Below are 20223 nucleotides of genomic sequence, written 5' to 3' on the forward strand. Positions count from 1 at the left end.
TTGTCCCTCAGGAGCAGCGGCTGGATGGTGTTGAAGGCGCTGGAAAGATCGAAGAACAGAATCCTCACAGCGCTGCCAAGCTTTTCCAGGTGAGAGAGAGAGCGGTGCAGCAGGGAGATGACGGCGTCCTCCACTCCGATGCCAGACCGATATGCAAACTGCAGCGGGTCCATGGCTGAGCTCACGGTGGAGCGGAGGTGGTCCAGGACCAGCCGCTCCAGTGTCTTCATCAGGTGGGACGTGAGAGCCACCGGCCTGAAGCTGTTGAGGTCTTTGGCGCGCGGTGTCTTGGGCACAGGTACCAGACAGGAGGTCTTCCAGACCTGTGGTACCACCCTCAGCTTCAGGCTCATGTTGAAGACATGCTCCATAACTCCACACAGTTCATCTGCGCAGGACTTAAGGAGCCTGGGGCTGATGCCGTCAGGTCCTGCTGCCTTCCTCACTTTAATCCTCTTCAGCTCACTCCTCACCTGTGCTGCTGTGACAGTCAGTGGTTGGCAGGGGGACTGTGTGCTGGGGGGATGGGTGAGTCCAGGCGAAGTGGGGAGCTGATAGTCCGGGGCAGATAAGCAAAGAGGAACAGATGCAGGGCATTGTCCAGCTGTGGAAGAGGGAGCATGCAGCTGTGCAGGGGGAGGGGTGGGTGACCGATCAAATCTCAAGAAGTGAGCATTTAAATCATTCACCCACTGTAGATCTTCCTCTGTCTGGGCAGGGGGGATTTTGAAGCCCGAGATGGTTTTCAGGCTTCTCCACACTCCCTGAATGTTCTTTTGCTGCAGCTGCTCCTCCATCCTCCTCTTGTAGCCGGCCTCAGCCTTAGATCCTGATCTGATTTGTGTCATGTTCTGTAACAATTTGATTTCCATATTTCTGGATCAGATTATATTGACTAGTTACTATTTATTTACTTTAGAATCCTAATTATAACCAGTTGTATTGCCATTGTCAGTGAACAAACTGACAATGTGCAATTACTGTGCAATTACTGTGAAATTCATGTGCAATCTATGTGCTGTCGTGACACATATTCATGTGCAATTACTGTCGTGATCACATGCAATGGTATTTATGTATTTATGTATTTATTTATTTGTCTATGGGAGTTTTTATTTATTTATAGGAGATCTTCTACTGAAAGTGTTTTTCAGACTTCCTATAAGTGATCTGTTCTTCTGTATCTACCTCTGTATCTACCTGCGTTGCACCAATGAAATTTCCCCATGTGGGACAATAAAGGAATATGTTATCTTATCTTATCTTATCTTAATATGGTGCAACAAAGAAATGAACAAGAAATCATTATAGTAAAATATGAACTAGGATAAAAATAAAGGCATGCATATATTGACTGAATATAAATAATATGGACTGAACAACAGAGCAAAACTGGCAGTGCATTTAGATAAAGAGTTATTGACAATAGTTACCAGGTGTTATAAAGTGTTCATAAGGTAAAGAAACGTTTTCTGAGGCGAGAGGTTCTGGTCCGAGAAGACTGTAGCTCAAATAGTGGCTCAAATAGTGGCTCAAATAGTCCATGTCCAGGGTGAGAAGGGTCAGCGATGATCCGACCTGCTCCTCCTCAGGTCCTGCAGAGATGGTCACCTTCTCAGCTTCTCAGCAGAGCGCTCTGTTCTACGTGCGTGTGTCTCTCCATGGCGGTCGCTCGATTAGCCGCGGCAGAGTATGTCCTGTGCATGCGGATGTCTCATTACAAGGCCGCGCGGCTGCAGAGACGCTCGCCGCTCCCCAGAGTCCCTGGGAAACCGCATTGTTCTCAAAACACCGGCGAGAACACGGCGAGTTTTCAACCCACAGCTGATCCTGTTCCAGTCGGGGAGAATAACACGGCGTGCTTCGTGCGCTAATCCACCTGAGGATCCGCCGCACGTGTCGGAGGCGTGTGTGATTTATTTGTATTTCGATGTGTTACAGGTTACAGGTAAACCTCGATGTATATATGTGTGTTTGTGCAATCACCGCTCAAGTTGTACATCATTGAGAGCGCGTTATTGAGAGAGCATAGGGGACAAATGTCTTATCTGGACACATAACACCTGGATATGGCTGCAAGATTGATCACAAAATCACAAATTGAATGGTCACACACACACACACACACCGCATTTTAGATTGTAGTTTAGATCTATAAACCTATTCTGAAATGCGTGTTATTCTTATGATATTTAGCAATTCATGATGTAGTCGTCTCTCAAATGGCCCTGAGCGTGTTTGAAATGCGATAATAGCAATGCCTGTTCCCACAAACACAGTTAAAGATGTGTTTTCCTAAGTCGTTCAGCTCCGGAGTGAGAATTAAAGAATTAAATTGGCTATTTTCAGCACTAAATACGTCAATACATTCTGTGTTGCAAACGTTGTGCTCATTTTCATATTTATTTGGCGTGCAGTCATTTTAGGCACTAGCGTTCATATTCATATTTGTATCGTTACTGTGTTCCGTTTGAACTTGTGGAGTTAATCTAGTCTGTTTCCATGGAAAAGAGCATTTGACACCACCAGGCCAAGTTATAGGTCAGATCTGCGGAAAGGCGATACCACTCATAGTAAGAATGCATGTTTTTTTTGTTTTTTTTTGTAGTTATTCATGTGATTAAAAACACAAGTAATGGGGGGAAAAAATTTCAATCATGTTCATGCCATTTGACTGACTGCATTTCCCCCACTTCCTTTACCAGTCAGATCTGGATTTCCCACCGTGTCCCAGACGAGGTTTACATTTTATCAGACTTTGCACAAGAATTTGCATGAAAGATAAGGTGAATTTAATTACTTTTTACTTCCGTCTTTGCAACACCTGAACAGCGTACACATTTTGCAGAATGACTCACGCAGACCTTTAATCTCGGAGCGGGAAATAGAAACACGGGTTGTTTGAGGTGAACGCTGAGACCACGCCGCCCCCCGGACCACAAGGAGGAAATCGACGCAACACACTGGCGTCACACTGAACTTTAGCAATGATTTAGAGCTAGTGGGTGAGCTAGCATGTTTGTGTGTTTGTTTGTTTGTTTGTTTGTTTGTGTGTGTGCAAAGCTGCCGCAGTACAACAATGACTCATTGTGAAAGGGCAGGAAGTGGCAGGAGCCGTCAGGGCCTCGTTATGACCCCATCATGAGCAGCTGATATTTACACTACACTACACTGCAGAGCGCACTAGCACGCAGATTGTTACGGCCTTTCCTACAATGTATTTATTTTTGCTGTTGTTAAAAACTGCTTATGCTAAAAATACATTTTTGTATAATTGCAGCTGTGCCAGTGACACATAATGCACACGTACAAGTTTCATTACAAAAATCTCAAAATTCTATGAAGTGTCAAAGACTTCCTTAAACCTTTTTAAATGTTCCACCGGTTGGCCTTAAACATACCTATTTCCATGGAGACAAAGAGGATTACACACAAGGCCCCAGACTGCTCAAGCACGGCCAATCAGAGCGCTGGTTGACAAGAAAGAAAATACAGTATTTTCCAGAATATAAGTTGTTTTTCATCGCTTTTGCCCCTTGGTGCGACTTATACTCCAGAGTGACTTATACGTGTTATTATTCATTATTTTCACACTGACAACCACAAGAGGGCGCTCTAGGCTCTAAGCGATGCAGAAGAAGAATCTGCACTTCCTCCGGAGTTTGTGGAGTTGTTTAGAAGTGACACAGAGGAAGAAGAATTCAATGGATTTAGTGATTTGGGGTAAAACGGATGCTTTGGTAAACTTGTTAGCATGTTCTTTATGCTATAGTTGTCTGAATAACTGTTAATATTAGACACTTTTTTTTGCCTGATGCAACATATACTCCGGAGCGACTTCCATAATCCAGAAAATACAATGCTTTATTATTAGACGCAGAAAGCACACAGAGGTCTCATTTTCTCACAATGTCCTGCTTTTACAAGATACTCTGGGGGAAAAAACACAAAATGCAACCGTTTGCGCGGAAAAGGCAAGCACCCGAGCTCTTGAGCGTTAAGTGCTGTTAAAACATTTTGCTCCGCCTGACAGGAAACTCAAGCGCCACCTGACTTCCTGCACAACACGGAGCTAATTCACTGTCAACACGCACAACGTTTGGTGGAGAGCACGCCCCCCGCAGGTCTCCACGGACATGTCAGCGCTTTACCAGGCGTGTTCCACAGTACGGCGCTAAATGTATCAATCTAACCTGCAGTAGTACTATAAAAAAACACATGCATTCTTTCTCTGAGCAAAGTTGTGGCGCCCCCTGCTTGTCTGTGGAGATAATGCGGTACTGCGGAAGGGTCCGGGCAAAACGTGACTTCCAGAAAGGGAATGTGGGATCAAACTTTTTTTTCTTTTTTTGCCACTATCCGTTTTCATACTTTTGTCCAGCCAATCCCTGTCCTTTATCAATCAAAAGACTGACCAGAACAGGAGGGTAAACGACATTATTGTATTGATGAAGACATTATTTTACATTCATTTTCAACAACGCAGTGTAAGCAAAGATAAATAATTTAAACCGAAACAACAGTAGTACTATAAAAAAAACATTGTCGGTCCAAACTAGCTTTTATTTAGAATTATTTGACTAATTTCATGGTCAATTTCTAGTAAACAAGTCGACTACAGTGGCCAAACAAGCGCCTCCTTTTTAAATGCTGTGTCCCAGGGCTATTCTCGCTCAAATCTGGTCTAGAATAGGGTTAAACATGAACAAAATAGTGGCTGAACTGGGTAAAAACAAGGTCAAAACCTGCAAAAGTCCACTTCTCAATGCGTTACTAAAGCACAGATTGAAGACACGTGCACGTACAACATTAGACAGAGTGCGGACTTGAAGAATCCGCTATGAGAGTCGCCCTGAGCGGGAATAGAGCCGCCCGCAGCACAGAAGCAGAACACTGGACACTCGGACCTCCCTTATGGTATATATAAATACACCAGCTCCGTCCATCAATCCCTGCTGAAAATCCTGTCATAAACGTCTTCACATAACAAGCGCAGAGTTGTGGCCCCTGCGTGAAAAACAAGCCCGACCAGATTTAGATCGTCAGTATCAGCAAGAAACCGACCAATGTTAACTGACCGCCATGACCTTTGGATTCAATGGAGGCTCGAGGAACACGATCCAGCGCCGGCAAAAGAGGGTTTTAAGAGATCAGTCGGGGAAAAAATGGCGTTTAGCTGATGATAAAGTGGCTTGGGTCTGGACAGCTCTCCTATTCACAGGCTAATTTAAAAGGATTTGGCTTTATTTTGCCGATTACAAAAGCAGATCCTTTTCTCTTTTTTTCTGAGGGATGGCCTTTAGTGTGCGGCGGGCGGCGTTGATTTATTGGACCTGGCAACGCCCGGCTGAAAAATGAGCACATTTTAATCACCGAGGTGTTGATCTGGTCAGGATTTAGTGGAACTTATTGGACTTGTTTGAGGCTTTCCAACACGGCGGTGCGCGTACGGCCGGGTCAACGCAGGAGCTTGTTTACGTTGTTTACTTCTCAGATGTAATGTCAGAGCAATGATTGGATTAGACGGCTAGACTCATTTTATTTAGCAATTCAATATCACAGAAGTGGATCGGAAATGTCAGTGAAGAAGGATAAAATAGATGGATGGATAAAAAAATGAAATAAATAGATAAAATAGATGGATAGATAAATAAAATAAATAGATGGATAAAATAGATGGATAAATAAAACAGATGGATAAATAAATAAAATAAATAGATAAAATAGATGGATGGATAAATAAAATAAATAGATAGATAAAATAGATGGATAGATAAATAAAATAAATGGATAGATAAAATAGATGGATAAATAAAACAGATGGATAAATAAATAAAATAAATAGATAAAATAGATGGATAGATAAATAAAATAAATAGATAAATAGATAAAATAAATAGATAGATAAAATAGATGGATTGATAAATAAAATAAATATAGATGAAATAGATGGATGAATAAATAAAATAAATAGATGGATAAAATAGATGGATAGATAAATAAAATAAATGGATAGATAAAATAGATGGATAAATAAAACAGATGGATAAATAAATAAAATAAATAGATAAAATAGATGGATGGATAAATAAAATAAATAGATAGATAAAATAGATGGATAAATAAAACAGATGGATAAATAAATAAAATAAATAGATGGATAAAATAGATGGATAAATAAATAGAACAGATAGATAAAATAGATGGATAGATAAATAAAATAAATAGATAAACAGATAAAATAAATAAATGGATCAAATAGATGGATAGATAAATAAAATAAATGGATAGATAAAATAGATGGATAAATAAAACAGATGGATAAATAAATGAAATAAATAGATAAAATAGATGGATAGATAAATAAAATAAATAGATAGATAAAATAGATGGATAAATAAAACAGATGGATAAATAAATAAAATAAATAGATGGATAAAATAGATGGATAAATAAATAGAATAGATAGATAAAATAGATGGATAGATAAATAAAATAAATAGATAGATAAAATAGATGGATTGATAAATAAAATAAATATAGATGAAATAGATGGATGAATAAATAAAATAAATAGATGGATAAAATAGATGGATAAATAAATAAAATAAATAGATAAAATAGATGGATAGATAAATAAAATAAATAGATAGATAAAATAGATGGATAAATAAAACAGATGGATAAATAAATAAAATAAATAGATGGATAAAATAGATGGATAAATAAATAGAATAGATAGATAAAATAGATGGATAGATAAATAAAATAAATAGATAGATAAAATAGATGGATTGATAAATAAAATAAATATAGATGAAATAGATGGATGAATAAATAAAATAAATAGATGGATAAAATAGATGGATAAATAAATAAAATAAATAGATAAAATAGATGGATGGATAAATAAAATGAATATATAGATAAAATAAATGGATAAATAAAACAGATGGATAAATAAATAAAATGAATAGATAGATAAAATAGATGGATAAATAAAACAGATGGATAAATAAATAAAATAAATAGATGGATAAAATAGATGGATAGATAAATAAAATAAAATAAATAGATAGATAAAATAGATGGATAAGTAAAATAAATAGATGGATAAAACAGATGGATAAATAAAATAAATAGATGGATAAAATAGATGGATAGATAAATAAAATAAATAGATAAATAAAATAGATGGATAAATAAAACAGATGGATAAATAAATAAAATAAATAGATAAAATAAATGGATGGATAAAATAGATGGATAAATAAATAAAATAAACAGATAAAATAGATGGATAATTAAAATAAATAGATAGATAAAATAGATGGATAAATAAAACAGATGGATAAATAAATAAAATAAATAGATGGATAAAATAGATGGATAGATAAATAAAATAAATAGATAGATAAAATAGATGGATAAATAAAACAGATGGATAAATAAATAAAATGAATAGATAGATAAAATAGATGGATAAATAAAACAGATGGATAAATAAATAAAATAAATAGATGGATAAAATAGATGGATAGATAAATAAAATAAATAGATAGATAAAATAGATGGATAAGTAAAATAAATAGATGGATAAAACAGATGGATAAATAAATCAAAGAAATAGATGGATAAAATAGATGGATAAATAAAATAAATAGATAGATAAAATAGATGGATAGATAAATAAAATAAATATATAAATAAAATAGATGGATGAATAAATAAAATAAATTGATAGATGGATAAAATAGATGGATGAATAAATAAACAGATAGATTGATAAAATAGATGGATAAATAAAATAAATAGATAGCTAAAACAGATGGATAAATAAATCAAATAAATTGATAGATGGATGAAATAGATGGATAAATAAATAAACAGATAGGTAGATGGATAGATAAAAGAAATGGATAGGTAAAATAGATGGATAAAATAGACCGACCTGTAAATATAAAGTGCTCATAATTAAAAGATAGTCCATAAATAATTGTAAAGTCTACGTGGCACACACAGGCTGTAAAGTGCAGGTTCTTCAGAGTGGCAGGTGGAGTCAGGAGGTACATGTTCCACTGTAATTATAAAACACAATTTTCATTACAGCCACATCATTAGATTGAGTTAATAGGTCTGAGTTATGTTAATACAGCTTTGCAATCACTGAGCTGCCACTGGCCACAGAAGTGACCACAGCCTCGACAGTGACTTCAGACACCAAAAATATATATTTGAATATTTTAACTACAAAAACCTCAATTTGTTTTGAAGAACGTAACGTCTCATTAACGTAATATTTTTGCTGAGAGAGTTAAAGGTGCACTATTTAACTATTAGTGGAGGGTGCACAACCTGCTTGTTTCCATGGAGATGATATTGCTTGAATGTGTCACAGTATGGAATTGAATCTATAATATGAAATTCTAAAGATCAGATCTGTGCAGACACAAAATCAATGATTTTCTTGCCAATAAAAACACCTGCATTGTAGCCACAGCTGCCTGGGGTCAACTGAGGGAAGCGAGGCCTCTAATCTAGGCTAATCTAACCTACCCCTAGCCTCCTCTACCCCATTGCCTACACTTCTACCCCCTGTTACATCCCCATCTTTTTCTCTCTACTTCTTCTGTCTTGTTCATTTTATCTGTATATTAATGTGTATTGTACGTGTTGTCCCCCCTGTCTGTAAATACCCCCCCCTTTTTTATTATGTTCAGCGTCTTTGGGTCACTGAAAAGCGCTATATAAATAAAAGTTATTATTATTATTATTATTATTATTATTATTAATCTGTACCATTGGCCCCTCTGGCTTAAGTCCAAGTACTGAGGCATTCTTTAGCTGTCAAATATAATTTACTGTGAAATTCATGTGCAATCTATGTGCTGTCGTGACACATATTCATGTGCAATTACTGTCGTGATCACATGCAATGGTATTTATGTATTTATTTATTTGTCTATTGGAGTTTTTATTTATTTATAGGAGATCTTCTACTGAAAGTGTTTTTCAAACTTCCTATAAGTGATCTGTTCTTTTCTTCTGTATCTACCTCTGTATCTACCTGCGTTGCACCAATGAAATTTCCCCATGTGGGACAATAAAGGAATATCTTATCTTATCTTATAAAACAAAATAAAGATTAAAGATCGAACTTCATGATGGATATTTTTTATTTCCGTTTGCAAATTTGATGTTGACTGTGACTATGAGCTCCGAAAAACAAATCACGCTGCAATTATAATAAGACAGCAATTCATAAATAAAAATAAAAAGTTGCATCACTTTCTACATTTGTGTTCTTTGGACGAAGCGTTGACCCCTGAACCAAGATACCCCACACTCCTGACCCCAAACACGCTGCACAGGCGGAAGGGTTCCAGTTCGTTCTTTGGTTTCCTGTCCAAAAGCCCAGCCCACATGAGGTCTTCCCAGGACACATGAGTTCACTGCAACAGGGGAATGGGGCTGCCCCGGCAGCAGCTTCTGTTTACCTTCCCCCGTGAGCAAACGTCTGAAAGTGCGCTCACGGCATTTTTCAGCCCACGCGCCGCAAAGATAAGAAGGGACGTCTCCTGCAGGCAACGACACATCCTTTGTCTTAACCCGAGTGATTAAACTGTGTGCGGAACGACTGAAGACATGTACTTACTGTATTTATTTAAAGGGACAGTGCACACAAATGAACACGCAATGTAAACATGCAGGAGTTATGCCATTGGCTGCTTTCCATCCTCAGTCGCTGCGGAACAGGACAACAAACAGCACACAACACTGTACAAACAAACAACGCTCCAGAATCAGTTACAGTTACTTAGGTGTTGTAAACGAGTCAATACTATTTCTCCTTTAAAGTGAAAAAAATACTGCTCTGTGTTGTTTTCAGCTGGTGATGAAGTATGTTGTTGATCACAGAGCCTGATGTTTTTGACAGCGTGTTGACGGCTCCTTGCAAACACCAATAATGTGCCAGAGCGAGGAGCTCGACGGACTGAAATAAACTTCCTCTTTCAGTGTTTGGAAAAATGGCTGAAGCTGCTTTAATACTGTCTTGAATAACTTCAGGAAATGGTGTGTGAGTTTTTTTCCCTGACGTCTCTATTACATTAACATCTACTAGAATAATACCGTATATTCCAAAGTATAAGTCGCACTGGAGTATAAGTCGAATTTTTTGGGGGGGGAATGTATTTGATAAAATCCAAGACCAAGAACAGACATTTCATCTTCCAATGCAATTTAGAATAATAACATATTAAAGAACATGGTGACTAGGTGTACGTATGCTAACGCTAACACCTTCAGCTACATGACGTATGCTAACGCTAACACCTTCAGCTACATGAGGCACAGACAGAACTGTGGTAAGTGTCTGGTATGTTAACGTAACATATGAACAGTTATTCAGATAACTATAGCATAAAGAACATGCTAACAAGTTTACCAAAGCATCAGTTTTACCCCAAATCACTAAATCCACTGAATTCTTCTTCCTCTGTGTCACTTCTAAACAACTCCACAAACTCCGGAGGAAGTGCAGATTCTTCTTCTTACAGCCTTACAGTCTAGAGCGCCCTCTTGCGGTTGCCAGTGTGAAAATAACGAATAATATCACATAAGTCGCACCCGGCCAAACTATGAAAAAAAGACTTACAGTCCGGAAAATACGGTATATCCTTTTTTTGGTGCCGTACTTTAGTAAGAATTTTGGTTTCTATGTGAAGTGACAAAAACTTTCTGAACAAATGAGTTGAACATTTTGGTTTATGGTACCTTGTCTTCAGTTAAATGTATTTTATTTGAGTTTGAAATATTTAACATAGACCCAGGGCTATAGGCCTATCTCAGTCTGGACTTTTGACTTTTGAACTTGGGTCATTCTTGAACGAGCTACTATTTACTTAGTTCTTCTTCAGGTTACGACTTGAGAAATATTAACTGACAATGCTTTTATCGGCCGCTCAAACCACTTATCGACCCATCCAGTCCACGTCCCACAGCAGCAGGCAGAAGCAGCTTTGTCTGAGTTTCTGAATTCGATGAAATAAGTTGCATTAAAAAAAAACGCCCCCCGCCGGCTGTAAAAGCGGCGGTGGAGCTGTAACGGTGACGGACAGGTAAACGACAGGTAAACACGTAAAAGATAATGACCTCGCTTTAACGTTCAATTACAAAGAGGCCCGTGGGGAAAGAGAGAAACAGACACAACCAAAAAGTACGACGTGAAGTGGAGACGGCGTGTTCTCAAAGGAGGCAGGAGCGGTTATGGTGCTCTTACCCTCTAGCGATGAGGTTGAGGGTTCAATTCTTGGCCGGCCTTCGCAGTCTCTCTTGCTACGACCTCTGACCCTTTGACAGCTCGAGCGAAGGAACTGTTCAGTGATCACGTTCCAGTTTGTAGTGATTCCAGTACAATAAATGTAGCACAATGTAGTTTACTTTACAGGATTTTAAAGGGATGTTTCCATGATTGGTTAGTTTACGCACAAACATTGTCACATTGTGAGGGAGAAAGTTGTTAAAAATGGTGTATTTGTATAAAGATGACTCTAATCCTTCAATCGCACGGTCCATAGCAAAAGGACATTTAACCCTAGATGGATTGATGGGAAGTTCTGTGGTTCCAGGAGTCAATTTCTCATTCATTATTGACAGAGAAATTGAGAAAAATTCTACTGTGACAATTTGAAAGTCACGACGGCGGCGGCTGAGCAGCTTTGATGTAACTTCTGTCAGTCCAACTTCATATTTGGGAACCATGCGGTGGTAATAATGCTAATTGATAAAAACGACACGATCAGAGAGGGAGTAGTAAATAAAAATACTATGTCCAACGTAAATGTCCCGTTTGGTCCAAAGTCTTTCAAACGTGTCCATTTTCTAATTAAGTCTGAAGTCTATAATGTCAGTCCAGTCCAGTCTTTTCCCCTGGTGTCTGGCCACTGTGTCCTGCCACTGTGTCCAGTCACTGTGTCCATGTCCAGCCGCTGTGTCCTGCCACTGTGTCCGGCCACTGTGTCCAGCCACTGTGTCCTGCCACTGTGTCCTGCCACTGTGTCCTGCCACTGTGTCCTGCCACTGTGTCCTGCCACTGTGTCCTGCCACTGTGTCCGGCCACTGTGTCCTGCCACTGTGTCCGGCCACTGTGTCCAGCCACTGTGTCCTGCCACTGTGTCCTGCCACTGTGTCCTGCCACTGTGTCCTGCCACTGTGTCCTGCCACTGTGTCCTGCCACTGTGTCCGGCCACTGTGTCCAGCCACTGTGTCCTGCCACTGTGTCCTGCCACTGTGTCCTGCCACTGTGTCCTGCCACTGTGTCCTGCCACTGTGTCCTGCCACTGTGTCCTGCCACTGTGTCCGGCCACTGTGTCCAGCCACTGTGTCCTGCCACTGTGTCCTGCCACTGTGTCCTGCCACTGTGTCCTGCCACTGTGTCCTGCCACTGTGTCCTGCCACTGTGTCCGGCCACTGTGTCCAGCCACTGTGTCCTGCCACTGTGTCCTGCCACTGTGTCCTGCTACTGTGTCCGGCAGGAGTTTTGCGGGTCAGATACATCGTTCTGAAGTCGATCGAGACGGTAAAATCAGTCTGCAGCACTTTGTTAATCTCAGTCCAACATTTAAAAATCAATAAACTTAACTAACAGATGCAACAACTCTAGTATTTCTTATTCTCAGTGTAGTTCGCTCTGTGGTGGGACACAAAGCAGTGACTCATCAGTTTCCCCTCAGAGGAACTGAAGAAGCTTCTTGGATGAGTGGCGAAAAAGACAGAATAAAAGATAATAATTCAACGTTTTTTTTAATGCACTTTCAATCTCCAGTTCACTCTATTTTCTTGCGATCCTGCCTGAGCACACATTTATTTACATACTTATAGGAATGACGCATGCAATTCAAATGTACCTGGTGGAACACGAGTCACCCTCCTCTTAGAATGAATATTTAATTGCGAGTCACATTATAATAACGTCGGTGTACACAACCTTCAATAATTCACCGTTATTCCTCGGGCTCTTTTGATCTTTCGCGCATCAGAAAGTCGGACTGGATTATACGCTGTCTGATATAGAATACGCGCGTTGTCGGGTACGTGCAAAATGAGACGAAATCGAACGTCACGCTCAAATGCGACGCTCTATTAGCTCCGAGCGGCTGTAAAACGAGCCCGATGCACTGGTTCTTTTTGACCCGATGGCCCATTTAACACCGTCATCAAACAGCCAGCAATTGGAATACTAGAACAGCACACAGTATGTTACAAAATGCTCACATTTCTAGATGAAACTAGATCAAAAGGTGATGTTGGAATGAAGTATGAGGCCTTGTTACTGGGGGAGTTGTCTGAAGAAAGAGCCACGGCGTTGCACGATTTGGCACCTTTTTCTTCAAACTTGATGGACTTTTTTAACAGTGTTCATCATGTGTTTTGTCACAATAGCCCGAGTAGCGCTTCATTTGAATGTGAACTGTTTATTCTTGGAAAGTTAGCCATTTGACCACAGTTTGACTCCCTTTCCTCGCGTTTAAACAGATTTGATGACTTGAGTGACAGTTTGGGCTCTTCCTCCTTTTGTGAGTAAATCTACAAGTGACAAAAGCGTTTTGTTTCAACACTAAATGATTTGGACATTTGTGTTTCGTCACCGCTCCTTCAATTCTGATTTAGTTTGTCTCGTTTTTTGTGTACGTCCTTTGAAAACATCAGATTTTGTGACTTCTTTTGCGTTTTATCCTTCTAATTACATTCACATCAGATGTTATGTCCATATTCAGTCTCTCAGCTTCTCTTACATTTCAAGTAGTTTATTTTACACATTTTCTTTGTACTTCTACTTGAGAACAAATATTTTGAAGTACAGGTAACAATACTCTTACTTTGAAGCAATCTGTACCACTTTCTAATAACTACGCCTTAATTTTCCAAAGTATAACTAATGCACCAGCAGGAGGCCGGTCTATGTTTAGTCCTGACTCTGGCACCAGCAGGAGGCCGGTCCATGTTTAGTCCTGACTCTGGCACCAGCAGGAGGCCAGTCCATGTTTAGTCCTGACTCTGGCACCAGCAGGAGGCAGGTCCATGTTTAGTCCTGACTCTGGCACCAGCAGGAGGCCGGTCCATGTTTAGTCCTGACTCTGGCACCAGCAGGAGGCCGGTCCATGTTTAGTCCTGACTCTGGCACCAGCAGGAGGCCGGTCCATGTTTAGTCCTGACTCTGGCACCAGCAGGAGGCCGGTCCATGTTTAGTCCTGACTCTGGCACCAGCAGGAGGCCAGTCCATGTTTAGTCCTGACTCTGGCACCAGCAGGAGGCCGGTCCATGTTTAGTCCTGACTCTGGCACCAGCAGGAGGCCGGTCCATGATAGTCCTGACATGTCCAAGATGTACTTTGGTACTAGGCCATGGAGAGACTTGTACACAAAAGAAATGCAAGATTCTTCTAATGCCATACGGTGTAACATTCTGGACAAAATAACAATTTCTCTATCTTTTGAATAACTTTATTAAGCTCTTGATATTTTACCAGAAATACTTTTTAGTCTAAACAATATGTGTGGACGTTGAGGAAGCGCGGGCCACATAAAAGTATGGAATCAAATGCAGTTGAAATGTAAATATATATATATATATATATATATGTTTTATGTAAATTAGCAGTCAAAAGCACAGCATGAAATAACAGGCTCCAAACAGGTGCAGCAGCAGTTGTGACTCACATAGTGGCTCAGATGTAATGACACTGTGCGGTTGTGTCTGCACGCTCCATCACAATCACATCTTTATTTGGTGTTTTTCCCACGTTGAACTTTGGCAGTGGTTCAATAGGATGAGTCTGGAACAAGTCTCTTTTAGGGAACTGGCCATTCAAATGAGTCACGTATCAGGATTATTAAACATACTGTAAAGCCAAATATGCAAAAAACATAAAATACACACTTATGTTGCTCCTTATACATGTAAAATATTGTCTTCACTTTTTGAAACTGCCGTATACAAATAATAATAATAATATAGCCGCAAGCGGCAATGATCGGCCCTCGCCACGCCGCCGCCACGCCGCAAGAGGAGGGGGCGCTAACGCTCCCCAATTGTCCTTTTAGTACGCCTACTGCTGAATCTGTGACGCTGTCACATCTTCTCCCCTTTGTTTTACCATCAAAAAGCAATTTTATTTTGAATTCTTGGCAAAATGTGCGGCTTTGCCGCGCAGACACCGTGACTCTTAGAATAAAAATGTGGATAACTTTTGATGGTCCACCCCTGAAGATGAGTCTCACCAAATTTTAGGTTAATATGTCTAACGCCCTAAGAGGAGTTTGTGAAAGTCTAAAGTGTAAACATGTTCTGGCGATTTCCCCATTGGAATAACATGGGAGGTTTCGGTCATCGTTACGGCAACGCCATAACAATTATGACATGGGTCTCATTGACTTTTTTGATGGGGCCAAAATTGAGTTGTGTGTCAAATTTCATATAATTTCGCAAAACTAAACATTTAACCTCCATATAAAATCTGTAGGGGGCGCTGTGGCGCCAAATTAATTAATTTCACTTCAAGTAGGTTTAGGGCAAAGAGTTTAACAACTGATACTAATTTGACGCAATTCGGACTTTATCTGCGCAAACGGCAGAAATGTTAAATTTGGGAGATTTCTGAAATTCTTGCTACAGTTTGCGGCTTCGCCGCACAGAGACCGTGAGAGGTATCAATGTAATTTGAATGACTTTTGATGTCCCACTCCTCAGTAGCATTTTCACCAAATTTCAGTTTTTTAGAGCCAACGCCCTGGGAGGAGTTCGTAAAAGTACGACGTTTGGAAAAACTCCGAAGTCATGTTTAGCCATTTTTGAAGCAATATGGCCGACATTTGGTTGGGGGGACGGCGTTGCCGTAATAATATTTTTTACTTCTCTTGTCACCATCTACCTCTGCGCCAAATTTCATGATTCTACGATCAGATTTTTTTTGGGTCATTTCCCATCTCTCAATGCATTTTTGGTACATTTGGGGGCGCTGACGCGCCAATTTTTTATTTTAGAAAAAAGAAATAGCCAGAATGTAGAGAGGCACGATTTTCAGAGGTGTGCAAATTGTTTTGACTTTTCGTCAATGTTCACTGGGTGAAAATAGGGGGGTTGGTCCCGAGAAGAAAGAAGAAGAAAGAATTAAAGCCGCAAGCGGCATCCAACGGCCCTCGCGGGCCGCCGGCCTTCCGACTCTGCGCTTTCGACTTGATAAAGATGGCGCCCTTATTGTGTGTTGAATTAAAAAAGAACTTGACAGACGGCGACACATTGGACATGGCCAATCCAGTGGAAATGAACACAAATGTCGGTCAAATGTGCGGGTCCGCCACACAGAGACCGTGACACTTGGAATAAAAATATGGATAAGTTTTGATGCCGCGCTTGTGTAGATGATTTTCCCCAGATATGAGTTTGATCGGACAATCGCCCTAGGAGGAGTTCGTTAAAGTGTGAAGCGTAAAAATGTGGTGATTTGAGCGATTCTACGATTTTCTCATAAGGATAACATGGGATGTTTCTGTCATCGCTACGGTTACGCCGTACAAAATATGACTTTGGCTCTCATACTTTTATGATCAGGATGGCAAATTAGAATTTTGTGCAAAATATCATGTCATTTGGAAAAACTCTATTGTTTATAGGCTACTCTGAAGGCCAAATAGTCAGAATTCTGGGAAACGTTTGCGGCTCCGTCGCACAGAGACCGTAAAAGTTATCCTTAAAATTTGGATAACTTTAGATGCCCCACTTGTCTAGAGGACGTACACCGATTTTGAGGTTGGTGGGCAAAACGCACTAGGAGGAGTTCGTTAAAGTGTGAAACATAAAAATGTGGTAATTTGAGAGATTTTGTGGTTTTCCCATAGGGATAACATGGGAGGTTTCTGTCATCGATACGACTACGCCGTAAAAATTAAGGCATTTGTCTGATAGGCTTTTTTGATCGGGACGCCAAAATAGATTTTTGGGTAAAGTTTAGAAAATTTTGGTAAAACTAATTTTTGACCTTCAATGTTAATTTAAAGGTCACTCTGTAGGGGGCGCTATCGCGCCCATTTCAATTTTGTCAGCCTAAACTGGTCCAAACTAGAACGTTTAACAACTGATTCAAATTTGGTCCTAATCGGACTGGTTTTGATCAAATGGGAGCAATTTTTAGATCTGCAATATTCCAAAATAAGTTGTCCAACTTTGCGGCTGCGCCGCACACAGACCGTAAAAGGTATCTCAAAAAATTGGATAACTTTAGATGCCCCACTTGTCCAGAGAACGTACGCCGATTTTGAAGTTGGTGGGCAAAACGCCCTAGGAGGAGTTCGTCAAAGTTTGACGTGAACAAAATGGCTAACACAGCGTGTTTTCATTTTCAAAGGAAGATGGCGGCCATAGGGTAAGTCTGGGGGCGTGGCCACAATGATTTTTTTTGTTTGTCCTCACGAGAGGAATGCGTGTCCCGAATTTCGTAGCTTTACGTCAAAGTTGACCTCGGGGCGTCTCCCATAGGCGCAATGTATTTTGACTTTTGTCGGTGGCGCTGTCGCGCCATTTTTTAACGCAAAAAAAAATGGCCCAGAAAAAATAAAATTTTTCGCCGATTCTGAATTTTGGGCAAAGTTTGGTGAGTTTTTGAGCATGTTCAGGGGGTCAAATTAGAGTTCAAAGCGATGAAGAACAAGAAAAATAATAATAATATTTTTAGCAAAAACAATATAGCCGTTTCCACTATAACAACAAATTATACATCGTTTGAAAGCTCTAAGCCTTCCCGATGCCGCCATGGGGTGGAATCATCATTACGAGCGCTTACGCGCTCGTCACTCCCTATTCCGTCGGGATGCCCCGCCCACTCCCCATAGACTTCCATTGATTTGAGCAGATACAAGCATGGCCCATGCCTGCAGCATGGATTCTCGCGTACGGGACGATGCCAGGAGGGTTTTTGAAGGAATGCAGCGCTTCGCGCTGCTGTTGTCAACAATTAGTGAATGGGCTACGCCCATTCACTAATTGTTGACTATTTCTGTCATAGCAGGAGTAAGTATGCATGATCCATGCCTTCGGCATGGGCTAGTTCACTGTACTTGCCAGGGGCGACGGGGTACCAAACATGCGGGCTGCGCCCGCATGTTTGGTCAAACAGTTGCAACGCTGCCTTCGGCAGCGTTGCGGGAGCAATAGGCCCTCCGCCCTGCTGGGGCTCGGGCCTAATAATATTCTGATGCGAAAACAATGTTTCCCATTTTTCAAATATCATAAACTATACATTTTCGGAAAGCGCTCGCGCTTTCCTACCTCATGGTGTGGCTCCCTGGTCACTGACGGGTACTTTCGTTAATTTTGAGTAGGCTCCGCCCACTTTGTGTTTTTGGCCCTCTATACAGTAATAATGTTCAATTTTTGCATTACATGCTTATATGCACGGAACATGCAAGAGATGGGGAACGTATTCGTGAGCTACTTAGGGCAAATGAGTGCTTTATATGGGGATGACGACCGCAAAGTCGTCATCCCAATGTAAAGTGCTCGTTTAGTGCGCACTTTTGCACGGGCTTCGCCCGTTTACAACGGTAATGTTCCATTTTCCTACTACTAATTAGTATGCACGGGGCGTGCATGAGTGAAGGAGTGCGTTAGTGAGTGTTTGGAAGTGGGCGAGCGCTTCGCGCTCGATTTCGTGCGCACTACGGCCTTACGAGATTAATAGGCCTCTCGCCAGCTTGTGGCGCTTGGGCCTAAATATACAAATAATTCCACTGTCCATGTGAAGACTACTTATGTTTGTATGTTTGTATGTATGTGTATATATATGTATGTATGTTTGTATGCATGTATGTATATATATATATATATATATATATATATATATATATATATGTATGTATGTATATATATGTATGTATATGTATGTATGTATATATTTGTGTATGTATGTATGTATATATGTATGTGTGTGTGTGTGTGTATGTGTGTGTGTGTGTATGTGTGTGTGTGTGTGTATGTATGTATGTGTGTGTGTATGTGTGTTTGTATGTATGTATGTATGTATGTGTGTGTGTACGTGTGTTTGTATGTACTGTATGTATTTATGTATGTGTGTGTGTGTGTGTGTGTGTGTTTGTATGTACTGTACTGTATGTATTTATGTATGTATGTATGTGTGTGTGTGTGTGTTCTTTTAATGTACTTAATTATGTATTTATGTATGTATGTATTAATTCATCAAAACCAGGTTAAAAAAACAAAAACATTTGAAATTAAACTGTTGAAAAGGCAAATTATTATTAATAATAATAATTATTAATATATTATTGTTTCTGACCTGTCTTTACCTCAATTTTGATATATACATTCTGATTCCAATCCCTATGCATTGTGTGTGGAGTATATATTACTCCACACACAACGCAACTTAACTTATTGGTAACAGCATAATATTCAAGTATGAGTGCAACAGGTACATACCGAAGCCAAACCTTTAACTATTCTACTATTATACCACATAAAACATATATTTCTGAACAGTTTAGAACCAAATGAATACAATCTAAGACTTTTACTGAAACTAAAACATGACAAATGAATATTCTTTCTGTTCACCTGAGATCACTGACAGCCAGAGGAGAGAACATACTCCACACGGCTATTACGGCTGGAAATAAAACATAATGAACCTAATCCCGGGTGGTACAGCTACAAATGGTGAAAAACATGTCAGACTTTTATACTGATATATTTGCTACTTGTTGCACAAAAACAACACAAAAACACATGCACTGCTCAATATTCAGAAAAGAAATCTGAATTTTATCGGTCGAGGCGGGACTATTATTGGCGGATCCGTAGGTTACAAAAACAGGTGAGCGTAACCATGGCAACACTCCAGCCTCCAACGCTGTGAGTATATCTGCTCTCTGTCAGTCAAATCGACCCGCGCCCGGCTTCCTGGAAGTACTGAGAGCACACGAAGATGTGATTTTTTTTGTGAAGACCACCGCGTCGTGTTTGTGCAAAAAAAGTGCAATTATCCGGTGTTAGGATGTGATACGAGCTTTGAGAGGGAGAGAGAGCGGTGATGGCAGTGCAGTGGCAATGGCAACGAGGAGCGGCTTATAAACGGGTTATAAACGGGTTATAAACGGTGACCCACAGCATGCGCAATAAACACTGAAGATCTCACGCAGACTCTACGTG

The sequence above is a fragment of the Eucyclogobius newberryi genome, unplaced genomic scaffold, assembly GCF_026437365.1.
Source record: "Eucyclogobius newberryi isolate DKJ021-1_F unplaced genomic scaffold, fEucNew1.0.hap1 SCAF_15, whole genome shotgun sequence".
NCBI lineage: Eukaryota > Metazoa > Chordata > Actinopteri > Gobiiformes > Gobiidae > Eucyclogobius > Eucyclogobius newberryi.